Source organism: Euprymna scolopes, chromosome 7 (genome assembly GCF_053919585.1).
Source record: "Euprymna scolopes isolate OS-2025 chromosome 7, ASM5391958v1, whole genome shotgun sequence".
Lineage (NCBI taxonomy): Eukaryota > Metazoa > Mollusca > Cephalopoda > Sepiida > Sepiolidae > Euprymna > Euprymna scolopes.
Window position 1 is genome coordinate 8,583,922 of NC_136488.1, and position 19,038 is coordinate 8,602,959.

Genomic DNA, 19,038 nt, shown 5'->3' on the forward strand with positions numbered 1-19,038 from the left:
TTTTGTTCTATGAGGAATTTCGACCAGGGAAATAATACGACGTATTTCGTGTTGGTAATGAAACAGCTAACGTAATATGATAATCATTTTGTTTAATCTAGTTTTGCTGTAATATATATATATATATATATATATATATATATATATATATATATATATATATATATATATATATATATATAAATTCTTCTTACGTAGCCTAAAATAAATATTTCTTCTTTATGGATAATATAGAAGTGATGTTATTTTTCATGTGCATGGACTCATTATATATATATATATATATATATATATATATATATATATATATATATATATATATACTAGCTGGCCGCTCAGCGTTGATTGGTCGTAAAACACGCTTAAATAGTATATTTTAATTAATGCAGAATCCTTCTTTATTATAAACAGAAATACCGTGGGTATTAAACGTAACGTAATATATATTTTTAAATAATGAAGTAAATAATGGACAGAAACTAAGAAATTTACATGCGAGTGTTATTTTTTCGAAACAGATCACTTCTTGTATGTAAAAAAAGACAATACTCGAGCTGATCTTGAAATAAAAACTTCAAGATAGTGAATAAAGTGCGATAAGTATTGTGCCAGCTTTACGCTATATTCTCAAACATAATTATTCTTAACATAAGTAACTTGTCGTGTGAACGATTCACGCATGCACATTCGTAAAACAGTTGACAAACAGACAAAAATCTGATAACCCCCCACACACACACACTAATGTTTAAATTTTTACCCATTAGCAGCGCATTTTCCGGATGAAAGCTGATTAAATTTTTCCACGTCTCTGAATGCTCTATATAAAAAATTTCAAGTCTGTAGATAAAAAATTCGTTGAGTATATAGGTTGAGAAGTGTCCTCACATACAAACATTTCCACTTTTATATATAAAAGCTGAAAAGATACTCATTATCTAAATTCCCACAGAAACATCACGAAATAGATTAGATTAAATAAAGTGAAGTTCTGCTAAATATAACTTCATTCTATAACTAAGGAATATTGTAGCAGTATATACTTCCTTTCTGTGAGGAAACGGTTGTAGTAAAGAACTAAGAGTATGGACAGCTTATATAATTCCAAAAGTATCTGATCCCAATTCAGCTACATAGCTGTTGCATTTCATCGCTAGGAAATCGTCAGGCTAAGAGCTTTGAATTTGTGTTTTCTAGGTTAAATATTGAAAAAATATGCATATTATTTTAAACATTTTTATGTTTATACATGAAATTATATATATGACAAATCAAAAAGGGGGAAAAACTAAGATTATATATTTATCAACGTTTCGTCTTCATTTAAAGACTTCCTCGAAATGACTGATTTGAAGAAGTAATTGTCTGTATTTTTTAGATGAGGTGTTTTCATTGATTGAGATTGTCGGACTGACTTCCTCATCTTGGTTGTTGTAGTCACAAGGTTTCGGCCGTTTTTCCCTCCGGCCTTCATCGGGTGTTTTGTATCGAACTGGGGAATCGTTTGTTAGGAGTCTCGAACCCAACCCTTTATTATTATTACGGGGGTTTGTTTGGATTTGAAAGCCACGCTAGCCAATGTTTTTTAATCTTTAACACATACCCAAACATACACACACACGCACACACACACACACACACACACACACATACATATATATATATATATATATATATATATATATATATATATATATATATATAACAGTTTGACAATCGGTTTATATTCTTAATTTCAAGACGTTGCCCATCTTGCCGTTCATCTCTTTAAACGTGTTAAAAATGTTTAATTCTTGACAACACTTGTTTCGTAGTGCAGAATTATTCATGTAATTAATATGTCAATTATAGAATCTATTCCGTCCTAACTCAACAATAGAATAGGAACTCATCAACTTTAAAAGAAAATAAAGGAATATGAGTATTATAACCAAATCCGAAAAGGAGTTGCAATTGTGTTATATATATATATATATATATATATATATATATATATATATATATATATATATATATATATATATATATATATATATATATACTTAAGGTAGTTTAGGATGTGTTATTTTTACAAGCAGAGATAATATATCGCGTATATTTTCTATATTTCAAAGTTGTCAATATCACTCACTATAATGAAGATAGACAGCTATCTCGAATAGAAATGCTGAATATAGCAATTTACAAATAGAATCGCTTACTTTTACAAAGTTTGCGGAGAATTAAGCACAAATATTGTAATTTATCTCCGTGACGTCTAGATATGTGTAGACCTGTCATGACTCTGAGAGTAATGCATGCGTAATCTACTACACGCGTCATGTTTAGAGTCATCACCAATGAAGGACATATGCATCCGCACTTTTTAGATGATCAAATGAACTTAATTATTTGCATACAGTCATTAAACTCTAGACTGGTATAGTAAGCAACGACAGACCTTAGATATGCTAACAAGGCTCACCACTATCACACAACACATGATGGGATGGTGGATAGCTTTTCTGGCCAGATAAACATTTAAATTTGACCTCTTGTCAATGCATATTCTAATACATTCGATTACTCTACACTGAGTATAGTTTAAAAGGATGTTAATAAGTAAACAAGTAAACATAAAGTACTTAAAGCCTTATTAGACACTGATGACTAATATGAACTAATATGAATACCAACCACGCGATCCGAACATGTATACATTTAATATCACTTGCGTAGAAGCCATTATTGAAGCGTAAGACTTCATCGAATGAACTTCTTGGTCTTTTATTCCGTATTAAAGCGTCGTGTCGGATCCATTTTCATGTCAACATAAGTGTTCTTACATTATAATAGAAAAATGCTCTGAGGACGGATAAAATAAAATCAACGGATCATCCTACAAAAAGTTATAGAATTCTTATATGATACTTTTATTACGTTTGTTTTATTGTTTTTTTTAGATGAGGATTAGTTATTCATATTATTTAGATTCTGTGGACTACTGTTCTCATCTTGATTGTCATTTTCACAACGGTTCGATCAATATAACCTTCGATCTTCTTCAAATTGAACTAGAGAATTTCCGTTTGAAATTCTTCCAAACTCCAGAGTACGTCAAAATACAGCTGGAGGTCGGAGATTACATCGACCGAAACGTTGTGAAAATGACACTCACGATAAGAACAGTTCTTCGAAGAATCCAAATAATATGAATCCTTATATTATAGTATAGTAAAGTCTAAATTTAAAAGGGTCATAAGAAATAAAAATACGGTGAATCTTGCCCAATCGGTATATAAATATGGAGTAAAATTTAATGCAAATCTGAAATATGTATATTGTTGAATAATAAATTACCCTTAAATACTAAAAAACTGAAATTTGGAGAATGGTATGTATTTGGTGCTAATACTTATTATAATTTAACAAAATTGAAAGTATCTAATGTCCTCTTTGCCAACTGAATGAACTCTGTACACAGAAGTACATAAACACATATATGTGTGTGAGCGTAATATTCCGCTTGTTTTTTTCTTTGTTAGGCTTTAAAGGTTACGCTTTGATAAAGGGCAAATAAAATTTAAAGGCCAAAACGCTTAATAAGGATGAATTCGTAAAATTAGGCAACCCTGGACAAGAATATGAATGCCTTTCTATGATGTACCCTCGTTTTCGAATAACATTATAGTAATATATGACCATCGTTGTGATAGTGTAAATAAGAAACTGGTATTAATTTCATAGTGCAACGGTTCTTTGAAACAGTAGTTAACAAAACGTTGAATAAAAGGGAAAATTCGAAAGACATAGGGCAAAAATGAACATTTTTTAGCCAGGATTCAAAGTAAAGGAGTAAATCAATGATTCTTTTACAATGATATTTTTATTTATTTTATTTTTTTATTGAACTATGTAGCACAATATCACTTTCTGAGGATTCATTAGTATTTATTAATTTATTTCAATTTGGTCAGTTCTATATTTAAAAGATATTGGGTATTATTTTCATAGAAATGCTAATAAACTCATATTTGTTGATTTTTCTATCTAAAAACACTATTTATGGCTATCCAGAAAAGCATCAGTTTTATCTAAACATTTGGTGATTAAATTTATTTCTCATTCTGTAGAATTTCTACGGTTCCTGCTAGTATAATATTTATGCTTCGTTTACGAAAGTTCGTTACTTCAGCCGACCGGCTTGTTTGAACGCTTATATTAGTTTCCCTCGTAAATATTTGCTAACCAGATTACAGTGCGCTCTGAATGCAATCATCCAATTTACAAGGACAATATTCGCTGGCATTTCTCATCCCTATACTGCTACCCAACGTGTACTTGAACAAATATCAAAATGTCCACTAATATACACGCAAATTTCTATAATATTCACGCTAAAACCAACCAGAAATAATTTATCAGAAGAAATTGGGAGAATATGTGCACCGTCAGTCATTCGTTCCAAAATGAATTCAATGAAATTCATTGGTCAGGAATACAAATAAAGATTACTAGCGAAAGCGTGTCCAGCGAGCTGGATATGGCCCCGCTTTAATGGAGACTATAAGGTGGTTGATAGGATATTTAGATAAAGAAAAAATTGGTCTTTGAGAGAGGGCGTTTATTAGGAATCCACTTTATTTTAATGGATGTGGATACCAATTTGGTTGTCTTATTGAATGTGTATAGTTAACTTGAAGGGCGCTTAAATAGGAAGTGCTCTACTGAGATACAATCTGGGTCCCCCTCTTGCAAACATTTACAGCGAAACCTCTCTTTGAAAAATAAGTATTTGTCTTTTCCTGTGTGCCTTGCGTCAGGCAGAATTTCCACGAATAGTTTCTTCGCAAGGGTTCTATCTATGGAACACATTGCCAAGGAACTAGTTCACTGCAAAGAACAACATGGTCGTCTTCAAATCTAGTGTTAACACAAGTAATCAAAACTTAGATCATTTACTTAAATATCCTTAACCCTGCCATGAAGTTTATCACCTTTTTTAACAGGTATCATTCTATTTATGAATCTTTATTCTCGAGTGGTCTGTGGCCTTGATAAGTGGTGTAAATATTACTTTGCGTATCTATTACTTCGATTTTGATTTTCTCCTATCTATTTTGTGCAAAAGTTGGTTAAATCTAAGAGAATCATTTTTGAAACCAAATTTTGTGTTAGATTTTTTCAAATATTATATAAATTAATATAATATTATAGGCAACTCCTATTTCCCTTGTTGAGTAATAAGCAGTTTTCTTAGTTGTCGAACTATGCTGATAAATGCTATATAATTGCCTTGACACTAAAAGAGGTCGGTTATCTTCGATGTTCGTCATGATAGTTAAACAATGAAGGAAAATAAAACAATATTTATAATTCATAGTATAATGCGAGATGATACTTCCTCTTTTCTATACATTCCTCTTTTTACTGAAGAAACGTCGTTACTTTGTATCTATTCTCTTGTTATCCCTACGTATCCGGTTCCTTCCTGTAAAATGTTTACAGCAAGCATTCCAAAGAATAAAATTACAAACAAATTTTTCTTCCGTGCACCTAAAACCACAAACAAACTTTTAAGGATTCTCACATTTCAACCGCATGCCATGGGTCTACTTTTCTGCAGATTAAAACATCATCGTCTTCAAGTCTGAAGTTAACAAGTACTTGTCATAATATTTTCTTAAATAATCATGTTTTGTTATTCTTTATATCATGTTTAATCGTTTCATATTTAAACATTCAGTCGATAATCCTTATCTCCAGATGGCTTTTTGCCTTTTTAAGTAAAATATCAACGTTGTGCAAGGAATCCTATGCAGTTACTTGCTTACAATATATATATATATATATATATATATATATATATATATATCATTATATATTATCATTATATATATTATTCTCTCAAAATTAGCCCAGCCTTGACAGTAGTTTTAAATTCTTTTTCCTACGCACATCTTATCTTTATTTTAATAATATTATTTAAACTCATTCCCTTTTCCTTGCCCCCATTTGTGAATTATTCAACGAATTTCTGCCTTTTGGATTACTTTGGACCATCTTCCAATTACGCGATTCCCTTGAATTTTACTTGTGGAAATGGAAATTTAACCAACTTTTTTGGATTTTGATTTTTAGATTTTACCGTTATTGGATATTTTACACTTCACCAGACTATCCATTCACGTGACATCACCTTTTTCTTCACCATATTCCCTCTGCTTCACTATTTATTACCAAGTAAGATCTATGACTTACTTGTAGTTTCATCAAATACTTTTGCAAGCAAAATCCGATCCCGCATTTTGCTAAATTCTACCTCCTGATGAGAAGGAATGTATTTCTTCGAAGCTCAACGGATTCAGAACTATCCACTTATTTTGTGCTTCTTTTATAAAAGTAAATATGTTTTTAACTCTTTTCAAAGTGTTTTTTTAAGATGTTTTATTAACTACTTGTTCTTATATATATATATATATATATATATATATATATATATATATATATATATATATATATATATATATATATATATATATATAGGTTAATAATTTACTTGAATCGTACTCGGTTTATATATACTAATCGTAATGGATTAAAAAAAAATCTTGAAGATTTTACAATAAAAAAAAATTATATAATTTTTTTTTAATCCGAGCTCAATGAATGGCTTTTTATTATGCTCCATAGCATATATAGCGTCATATTATAATTCTCCAAGTTCCAAATATCAAGTTTTCTAAGTTGGTCATTTATTACTTTTGAAAAGGTGGTCATAACAATATTGTTTCGTATTGCGATAATAAAAATTATATTATTGCTGTACATTTAGTCACGTACTCATCATATGCTTACATTAAAAAAACTTATAAAAACACCATTTTAGACAACTTACATGTTTCATGTAACCGACACGCTCGGCCTTCCTTCTATAATAAATGACCAACTGAGAAAACTTGATATTTGAAACTTGGAATATTTTTATATTACACACACACACACACACATACATACATATATATATATACATATATATACATATATATATGCATATATATATATTTATATATATATTCATATATATATATATATATATATTTATATATATATATATATATATATAACGCCTTTCCGAAAGAACAGTAACACATAATGTCATTTTCCATGGAGGGCATTTACACACGACTGGAAACAGCGTTATAATTTATTATTCCCATAGAACTTTCTTCTTCGGAGAAAATCGGTTTAACCCTCTTAGGGTGAGTCTTGCTTCAGTATAGTATATAAGAGAAAAATTGTTTTGGGCTTTGCAGAACATGATTGAGTTTGCCAAAGTAAAAAGTCAATTTTCGTTCATCTTTGACCACTAAGTCGATATTTTCGGCCAGAGTAAGCTTAAATTAAGCAATAACAGTAATTTTAATATTTTATTGTGTAAATCATCCAATATTTTAAAAGCAGATATGTTGAAGATGCGTATTACAGAATGTCGAGAGACAATCTTAATCGTCTCTAGTAACTTCCATTTAAAAACAAACTTCAAAAGAAATGTTTATACTGATTGCAAACTCCAGCGCCAGGATAACTTCTCTCTCTTCACACAGCTATGTGTTAGATATTGGCAGGCAACTCTGGAAAGAAAAAATACATTTGACGTGTTGCATACATGCAAATGGATTCGATGTGTAGAATGCTGGATTTTTCACCATTGTCCAACGGAATGTATAATTTAACCCAGAAATATGCGAGAGGATATCGGTCAAAGAATTGAAACAATAGACAAACGAAATATTACACATATCAACAGGAAAATAATGTTTTATAAATAAAATCGTCACAAAGAGAAAGAATCAGTCGGTAAGACAGAGAAAGAGTGACAGAGTCAGAAGCTATGTGATTATTTCATCACTGCCCGAAAACCGTATACCCCCTCAAACGTGCCTTTCAGAAACGTTAAAACACCAGTAAAAATTTATAATCAAAAGCTGAATTGTCGATGTTTAATAAAAACAATATATATTTTATAGATCAACTGTGTAGTTGTTTTACTCGCTGTCTGTATATATCTTGTACCAACGACAAAAGTAGATGTTCCTATTTCAGTGCCTCTCCACGGGGCATCAGCGTTCTTTTTAATGTGAAGAAAAGAAAAAAAATTGTCTCAGTCGTGAAGATTTCTCCTCCACTGACTGAGACCAAGAAATTGAAGGGTAGCATCTGAATATAGACTCGACAAACACATTTTGTCCAAACGGCCACAGCGAATACGTAACATCGACTCTTATTTTAAGAGCAGAGAGAAAGATTGTAATCAGAACGGCTGCTAAGCAACGGAGACAAATATAGACGAAAAATGTATTTCGGTTATGCACGTATCTCGAAACAAAAAGCAAGAATAAAAAATGAAAACTATTAAGTGTCATGAAAAGTACAAAAAAAAAAAAAAAGTCACATAGGTGAAATTTCTACAAAGTTTCCTAGACTATTACAACTGATTTCTAAATTTGTCATGTATTTCTGTATGCTAAAATTACATAGGCGCGTCATGGTATTGGATTCTGTAATGATGCCAGGAGACTGAACGACTGATGTCTATTAGGGAAATGTTATATACGATCAAGCAAAGTCAATTATTTTAACGGCAGAACATTGATTTTGAGATGAAACGGAGCAGAAGTTTATAAAAAATTATCAAAGAAAGCGATTCGTGTGAACTTGTCCGGAATGATATCAAATGACCATTTGTATGAAATTCGTAAAATGATAACACGGAGTTATCCGCTGACAGCGTCAACTCGGTTTCTGTAACGTTCTTTGACAACTATCAAAATATCAGTTTAAGCAGAACTAAAGCAAAATACTTTAAAAAGCACACTGATCGAGTATAGACAATATGGTCCAGTATAGCTATGAATAAAATTACAGTTAATATCAAGTTAAATAAACGCAATATCGATTTTAAGAGAAAACTTAAACAAAAACTCACATATTTTAAACAGTACGTTTGAAATGATATTGCTGGCAACATAAACTTAATATGAATTGATGCTAACATTACATTTGTTTACATGTATTCGTGTTAGCAAATAATTCTAAGAGACAACGATATATAAGATATTAGCTGGGACTATGATCGTGTTGATTATACACTACGTATCAAATTATTAACGAGTTTACATTTTTCTTAATATTTAAGGAACGAGCGAATAAAAATCCATGAAACTTTGAGAAAGTGTTTGCAATACTATTCAGTTATTCAGTAAAAATAAATAAATAAATGTATTTAATGCCGTATTAGCGAAACTATGGCGGAAGGTAGTAGGAATATCTGTTGCTTTCAGTGTGTCAAGTTATCAACGAGGTTGAAAAAAAAACACAATATACCCATAACTTGTTTATTAAAATGATTTTCAAACATTAAATGAACTAGGATAATTTATTTTATCTTCTATCTTCTATCTATCTATCTATCTATCTATTTTCTATCTATCTATTCTATCTATTCCATCTTCTATCTATCTTCTATTTTATTTTCTATCTTCTTCTTCGATCTATCTTCTATCTTCTTTTAATCTATCTATCTATCTATCTTCTATCTTCTATCTTCTCTTCTTCATCCTCTTCTTCTCTTCTTTTTTCTTCTTCTTCTTCTTCTTTCTTCTTTTCTTCTTCTTTTTTTCTTCTTCTCTATCTATCTTTCTTTTTTCTTCTTCTTTTTTTCTTCTTCTTTCTTTTCTCCTTTCTCTTCTTCTATCTTCTTTTCTTCTATCTTCTTTTCTTCTTTCTTCTTCTTCTTTTCTTCTTCTCTTCTCTTCTTTCTTCTTCTTCTTTTTTCTTCGTCTTCTTTTCTTTTTTCTTCTTCTTTCTTCTTCTATCTTCTTTCTTTCTTCCTTCTTCTTTTTTCTTCTTCTTTTTTCTTCTTCTTTCTTTTCTCCTTTCTCTTCTTCTATCTTCTTTTCTTCTATCTTCTTTTCTTCTTTCTTCTTCTTCTTTTCTTCTTCTCTTCTCTTCTTTCTTCTTCTTTCTTCTTCGTCTTCTTTTCTTTTTTCTTCTTCTTTCTTCTTCTATCTTCTTTCTTTCTTCCTTCTTCTTTTTTCTTCTTCTTTTTTCTTCTTCTTTTTTCTTCTTTTTTTTTCTTCTTCTTTTTTCTTCTTCTCTTCTCTTCTCTTCTCCTTCTTTCTCTTTTTTTCTTCTTCTTTCTTTCTATCTTCTATCTTCTCTATAAATAAAATGAACTCATTTTCCCCCGTGTAAGTTTTACCTTAATATGATTAAAAGTCACGACATTACATTCAAATTTAGTGCCCCCACATTTCAGCACCGGATCTGAGGTGTGCTATAGACCTACTATCCTTACAGTTCCTTGATATTCGTACATTTCTATATTTTCCCCCGGTAAGAGTTCATTGCCACAATCGGTTAGAATCAATGCAAGTTGTAAAAATCTTTTCTCTCTGTGCGATTCATACTCCGCCCGCAACCACCCAACACCGCCGCGGATACGTCCACAGGCGACTATACAAGGAACACCGGTTTGAGTTCTTAGTTGCTTAAAATATATGGATTGGCATTTCCCCGTCGGATGAAACGCCATTTACTTTCCAGTTATCATGTAGGTTACTTTTAATTGAAATAAACTATTTAATTTAGAAATTTTTCTAAAACACTGAGTTCAATGACGGATTCCGGCTTCAGTTAAAAATAACGTTAACTGAAATCATAGAATTTAAAAAGATTAAGTGATTCTTCTTAGCTTTTTCTAAGATGTCTTTATATATTCTTTTTGATATTATCTTGGAAGTGATGAATCAAGTTCATGTGTATTCGCTTAAACAAAGCGCCATATAAAATCACCGTATTTGGCTAAAAGGATAATTTTATTCTTATTGATACTACACGACACAATTTCACAAGTGTACCATTGTTATGTTTTCGGAATTTTTTTAGGGTATTTTTTTTTTTCAAATTTTTATCTGTTCGATACGAGGTCTATTTCCAAACCCCGTCAATAAGTTTGTAAGATATTTCCGGTCTATGAGGGTCTGACGCGAACGAAAACCAAGATATTATTGTACCATCCTTTGGCAGACAGATACACTTTGGTATTTATTTGTTTCTCCGCGAAAGCAAAATGTGACACAAAGTCGTTTTATGTGGGAGTAACAACATCCTCATAAAGGAGCACTCTGGAATTTTTTATGTTATCTTGATAAACATGAATCGTCCCCTATGTATTCCGTTCAACAAAGCACCATATAAAATAATTAATCGTATTTCTCTAAAAGGATAATAAATTTTATTTCTGTTGATTGAACAGCACCCGTTGAAATTTCGCAGTTGCACCCATTATAATGTGTGTTTGTTTGTTTTGTTTGTTTGTTTGTTTGTTTGTTTTTTCAAATTTAATAATTTAAAATTTGGACAGATAGATAATACACTTTGAGCTTGGTTCGAAAGCCAAGGACGCTTATTTTTGTCTATGTTTAAAGTTTGACTCAGCAGTAATCAAATGATGTTTTTAAAATTACTTTTTAATTTGGCATCGCATTTTCGTCGATCCTGTCAAATAATAATGTACGTATGAACATCAAATTGTCTTAGAGTATTATTATGTAAATACTTTATTAGTAAATTTATATGCAGTGTTTTCTAGTTATATGCTGGTTAACCCTCTGATAAAGCACAAGGTGTATTGTTTCACTCAGGATTACGCAAATCTTTACAACAAGAAAACAAAATATATAAAGTATATTTAATCAAATATGTAAACTAAAATACAGGTTTTTATGTTAGAATATATAAATAGGTTATACAGTTCTCTTAAAAGAGGTAATGAAATAAAACATCAACCAAGAAAAATACCATTCTAGTATTTGTATAAATAGAAAGTTTCGTTAAATATATATATATATATATATATATATATATATATATATATATATATATATATACAGAATGTGTGAGAGAATATATAATTATTTCCACTGCCAGACAACATTGCAGCCAACAAACCAGAAGTCCAAGACTCGTTTCGCCCTCATTTCTGCTCACCAGTTAGACACATCCTAACTAGACACAAGCACTCTACCAACTGAGCAAACGCGACGCACACAAGGAAGTCATATTAACTATCATAAATCAAGCAAAACGCAAGGAAATCCGACAGTGAAATGCACCTAAAAGGTCTCGAAAAGGGATGTGATCATCGCAATTAGCCTTAACCCAAGCCGATGTCTCACTAGAAGGAATTTATGCTCGCTAGAGATGACATTACGACAAGCTAATCGTAACGAGCAATAAATATTTTCCGAATGTGTGAGAGAATATATAATTATTTCCACTGCCAGACAACATTGCAGCCAGCAAGAGCCACGGAAACCAACAAACCGGAAGTCCAAGATTCGAGTTTCGGGGTGACAAAACATTATCTTTCATCTAGCAATTATATAGATATAAAATTTTCAATGATTTTTTTAAGTGCAACAGAATGTACATTACATAAAAGAAATCCAAGGTAATTTATTCAATTTAAATTAAATTTTTATACAATACTTTGTAAAATTTATAAAAGTGCCCTTTGAAGATAAATAAATATCTAATTGAATCTTGTAGCTTTATTTTTAAAGCTTATAGTAAAAACATTTTGTTTAACAATTTTGATGCCTTGGATGAAATGCTTTTCTAACTTGCGTATATATGTATACATATGTATATATATATATATATATATATGCATGTATATATATTATGTATATATATGTATATATATGTATGTATGTATGTATGTATGTATATATATATGTGTATATATGTATATATATGTATATATATGTGTATATATGTATATATATGTGTGTATGTATATATATATATATATATATATATATATATATATATATATATATATATATATATGTGTGTGTGTGTGTGTGTGTGTGTGTGTAATCATTTTTAATACTTACAGACACCAGTGTTTCATCCTTTCGGAAGTCATCAGTGCAGGAAGTTATTATGACAGCCGGTGGGGAGAATCGAACCCGGCCACGAAGCCATTTCTGACTGTATTACAAAGGAAAAAATCCGACAAAAGTTAATCGCGAGAAATATAGTTGACATTAACATTCATATAAATGTCAAGATGGTTAGAGTTATCTTATGATCATCATGATCTGCGTATGCTAGTTTAAGTGACTTACTTTAATTTCAACTAAGAGTGGTCAAGCATAAGATACGAGTTCTTAAATGGGCTGACATAATTACTATTAAAATCATTTATACGATCGGACAACACAAACCATTAAATCTCAGACTGGAGAGTATATATTATAGTTTCAAATCCTGCGTTTGGATATGTTCTACTGATGGACACAAAGACTGGCGAAACTTGAGTTTAGGATTCCGATATGTGGCTTGTGTTGTGTACCGGCTGTTCTTTTCTTTTTCTACCTCCTTTTTTTCTCTTTTCTTTCCATCTTATTTTGCATTTTTATTTATATTTATTTACTCTGTATTTTATTATCTTTTATTAGTATTTATTTGCTTCCCCACAAATGCAAAATGTGACACGAAGTCGTTTTTAATGTGGGAAAGACCAGGCCCCCACTCCCCACCCCCCAAAAGGCAAAAGGGTCACTCTGGTAGGGACCAAAAATAAAATTATCTTTTATTTTCTCTGGCTGTTCTGCTTTTTCCAAAGTTCCATGCTCGCACATTGTTTTTCATTTATTCTCATATTCTTGTCTGCATCTTCTTTTTCTTCCACTGTCTATCGAATCGCCATCTCTTACTTCCGAATCGCCGTCTCTGGCCTTCTATCCACCATATTGCTATTTTCCTTGTGTACAATATTGCCTCACCATTCATTAATCCAAATATGCCAAATAACGCTGATCTCTCCGCCCAGGTAACAATATCCGCGCTTGCATACGAATGGGTAAACTTTTTAAGACAGAAAATCACAACACGTGTGCACGAATAATGAGATAAGAGCAAGCAAGTTGCTAATTAAATGATAGCCAGATGCAACGCAACGATATAATCTGAGAGCTCCACCAACATATATTTGCGACTTGCAGGAATGTTTAGTATTCAGGTGGACACATTAATTTAACGTTACATAACTGCGATAGTTTCAACGTTTCGGTATACAATATATATATATATATATATATACATATACATATAGTTTTAAAATCTAATCATCCACTGACACGTGTTTCGTCATCTACGACTCATCAGTATATCTACAACTCATCATACATTTTAAAAACAATATATATACCACTCCCCATATGGGGGTACCAAATTGGTTAAAAGGGAAAATTATTCCCAACTCGCATTTAAGTAAAAATGAACTTTCGTAAATAATTGAATTCATTCAAAACGTATCGCAAAAACATATATATATATATATATATATATATATATATATATATATATATATATATATAACCTAGTATTGATAATATCCTTACGCAAAGCAAACGAATCAAGATAATAAAACTCTACACGGTTAAGATGAACAATTCATATAATAAATAAAAGATGAAAAATATATGTGAAATAGATTACTATAGCATCAGATGAAGGAATGAAAAAGAATGAAACCCCCTTTTTAGACCATGGAATTTCGAAGCTATATTTTTCTCATCAGAAAAGGAGAAAACAGAAATACAAAATACAACTTAAGAACGGCTAGATAAGAAATGAAATGTATATAAAAATAGATAACTATGTATTAATAGGTAAAAACTATAAATATATGTCGGTAAGAACAGCAAATCGAGTAAATGGTACTCCTAAAAAGTATTAGATTGAAAAAACAGGGAGGGGTAAGTAAATAAAGACGAAAGTACATGAAATAAGTGAAAATTAATGGTAGAGATAAACTGAAAAATCCAAACTTTATAGGTTTTCAAAGTAAAATCAGTAAAAGTAGCATTCTGGGGAAAAAAACAATGATACAAACTATTATTTATTAGCTTTTTTCCTGCTTTCCAGCTGACTTCAACATGGTTGTCTTCAAATCAAACGTAAACAAGTTCTTGGTTAGCCTTTCCAATTAAGTTAACAAGTTTACCGAATTTCCATTACTACCGATTACTATATTGTCAAATTGAACACTTTACACTATTTAACCCTTATTCTCAAGTGGCCTCTTGGCCTTGATAAGTGGTGATGCCTATGTAAAAAAATATGATGAGCCAATAATAAGATGCCAAAGCATGCGTTCTATGTTGAAATGATAGTAATAATCCAAATAATCCAGGATTGAAATATCCTCAAGAGAATTCCGTGTGCTGGAGAATGCCCTCTTTAATTTGGATAAATCGGCACTTTCAAATATCAGTGTGTATAAGCGTGCAAAATATGATATATACATAGCAAAATGTTGAATATATTACATTCAGCAGAAGAATTGTGACTTCAGGAAATATCGTTGAATTATAAAAAGCGGAACTTTTTCTATTATACATTCAACTCACTATATATCGAAAAATGAGAAGAAATTAAAAATATAAAATATTCCAGACATGCACTAAAAATTTCCAAAATACGGTATCGGAAGATCTTGGAAGAATGTTTAAATCAGAAACTTGTATGTATAAAAAACAGTTGTAGCACAGTAGAAAAAATAAACGGATAGACGAAATGTTACAATATATAATTATGGTGTAATAAAAAGAAAGAGAAAAATAAATTGGGGAAAGAGTGAAATGAATGAAGAAAAGAAACTTGGAGACAAATAAAGGCTAAAGTTCAAGTTTTGTGATTATGGAAAGAAAAAAATACAACATTCAAAGATTTAATGTAAAAATAGCGTGTATTAAGAAAAATAGCGTCAATAGAGTTAACATTTTAAGTATAGCTTGGTTGGTTGTTTTTGTTTTACGGCATATCAACCCATTTCAGGTTATTTAATGCCGAATCCAAAGATTTTTAAGAAAACATTTTTAATAGAATATATTTGTTGTTTTCAAGTTGGATTCTATTTAATCAATAGCTGGGACCCTAACAGGTACTACCACCTCGGGTCAGAGTGGCCCTGGGAGCAACGGCAATTAAAGGGTGTCTCCACTTCTCAAAGCCCGAAAGCTGGGACCTCACCACTGGATATAGTTTAAGGTCATATCCAGGATCAAGTATAGCTTGGAGTTAACATCTTTAGTATAGCCAGTGTTTTTTCTTTATGTATGTAGCACTAACAATGGATGTTTTCAATTTGGTATTTTTTTGGATAATTTTTTTTTCTTGTTTTTGAACGTGTGACTTCAGTTTTGCATTTAGCTTTTTTTATCTTTTTTCTTAGTAATTTAGCTTCAAGCATATATTATTGTCTAGCAAAGCAAAACTAGAATGTTTTTAAACTTTGATAAATGACCCTGGACGATTTTTTTCTTTTTCGGTATTTCATTTCGAAATGTAAGAAACGTTTCTTGGTTTTATTTAGGAAAACTTGAGAACCGAGATTTTTAAATTTGTATTTTGGGGTTTCATCTTATAAAAATTATGGCTTGAGTTTTGAATTTGGCTTTTTGGGGGCCATTTTTCCTGAGAACCGGGTTTTGTTTGAAAAAGTAATTTTACTTTTACAATCTGAAAGGAAACAGTAAAGTGTTTGTGTTAAAATTTACAAGAAAAAAAAACGAAACACGACAGCTAATATCGAAAGTCATTATTAGCATGTGTATAAATGTGATATCATAACGTATTTTTATTAGCAGTTTAATAATAAACAGAAATACCGTAATTATTAAACGTAAAATTTATTTAAAAAACGAAGTAAAAACGGAAAGAAACTGAAACATTTGCATGCGATTATGTATTTTCTAAACAGTTCACTTGTAAGTAAAAAATAAACAATATTCGAGTTTAGATCTTAAAAAAATCTAAAGACAGCGCGTCAAGTACGATAACCATTTGGCCAATTTGACACGATCTTTAAAAAATGTTTTCAAACCTACTTATTCTTAAGAAACGGAAGCTGTCAGCTGTCAGCTGAACGATTCGCGTATGCGCAGTCGTTAAACAGTTGACAAACAGATAAAAACCCAATGACCATCCCACATACATTTTTTTTTTTAGATTTTGACCCCTCAATAGCCGTTTCTTCCGGATTTAAGTGTTCCACATATTTGAATATCTTATATACTAAATTTTAAATCTATAGATCTGTATATATAGATTATTCGGTGGATAAAGGTCATCTCATACAAATTCTCACTTATATAGATAAATATGTACGTTTCAAAAAATATATAGAGAGAATATATAATTATTTCCACAGCCATACAACGTCGCAGCTCACAATAGCCATGAAAACCAACATAACCGGAAGTCCAAGACTCGATCTTTGCCCTCATCCTTTGGAAAAATCTGAAAATCTACCAACTGAGCAAACGCGCCGCACACAACCTTGTCTGACTGTGGAAATAATTATATATTATCTCTCACATTCTAGAAAGTATATTGCTTATTGCTCGTTAGGTAAGCTTGTCGTAAGGACATCCTTAGCGAGTATAAATATAAATATATAAGGAACTTTTACAGAATTCGAACTTAACTGTCGTTTTAATCGTAAATTAATGCAAACTTGAATATTAAGGTTTAGTTCGGATCAGATTTTGTAGAAGTACCAAATACAATTCTAGCAAGAAATGAATGACAGAAAAGAGTAATGCAGTTACAAAGGCGCCACCAATGTATGTTACAATTAACTTTTTTAGGCTTACAGAAACTCGATGAGGTTTATGAGATGGATGTACCGACCATTGAATGGTGATAATAATATGAGAGAATTTAATCGTTAAATACAGTAATTCTTCCTTTTTGTCCAAAGCAGCACTTAATTGAATGTAAACAAACCAAATATAATGAATAATAAGTCACTCCGTCGGTCCGTCCGTCGGTCGGTCGGTCTGTCTGTCCGTCCGTAACACTTTTGTGCTTGGCCTTTTTGGTTAAGATCAAAGGTCTGTTGTTAATAGATGCTGTTCTTAGCTTTTTAAGCTTTTCTTAGCCTTTCGGCCAAGATCAAATTGTAGTATCTGTTCCGGCAGATACTGCAAGCAAAGACCATATGTTGGGGCAACCTCACATATAAGACCTTGGTCAATGTATGGGAAACCCTTCATACCAATTGTCACTATTCAGCCCCCCTACTCTCCGGGAAGTTGGTCCCCATTTCCCGTTCACTCCTCACATTAAAAATCGGCCTTATGCCTAATTTGCTCGATGAGGGAGCAAATAAATACCCTTTTCTTGGCCTCCTGGCTAAGATCAAAGTGTAGTATCTTCCTTACTACATGCTGTATTTATATTTGTAACTTTTTGATATAAAGTGAGGGATCACTTTTCTGTATTAATTTAATGTAAAATGATCACCCACTTTACAACCAGTCAGTCTTAAAGCCATTCAAGTTATTTTCCAGATCATTCAAGTTGTTTTTGAAGGATTTCAGTTATTTTTAAGCATTCAAGGCATTCTTAAGGCCATTTAATTAATCCTCAAGTTCATTAAAGTCATTCTAAGTCATTTACTTTGTATTTATTTAAGTCATTTCAGCCCATTTTTCGGTCATTTTAGTTTATCTTTAAGAATTTTGTCAATCCTACATTCACGCATTCATTCACGCGACTAATGGCTATCGGCCTTGTTTTAGTAAAACTGAAGAATTAGAACTACACACTTGAAATAAGATTATTAATGTTTCGAACTAAATAAAAAAGCAGTGATTATGCTTTTCACTTAAAATGAAAATATCAGTGAGAGCAAGAAATAGATGCTAAATATATAACTTAATTTTAATAGCCGCCTTTGATAAGCGCATTAGGAAAACATTATTTTCATTTTCAACGTGTGTGGTATCTGTGGTGTCCAAAAATATATAAAGACTGTGCGTGAGAATATTTCTCAAACTATATACTCAACGAATTTTTGATTTACAGATGGAAATTTGGTATTCAGACAAGCGGAAATATTTTTGATTGGCTTCATTCGGAACAAAAGGCTGCTAAGGGCTCAATTTTTTTTAAATTTTGTACATTTTTACCTGT

The 19,038-nt window shown here is 31.1% G+C and overlaps 1 protein-coding gene across 1 annotated transcript in view; it reads left to right on the forward strand.

Annotated features, from left to right (window-relative positions):
* LOC145279599 (uncharacterized) overlaps nucleotides 1-19,038 on the forward strand; it is a 1,226,395-nt gene that overhangs the window by 555,062 nt on the left and 652,295 nt on the right. The window lies entirely within an intron of this gene.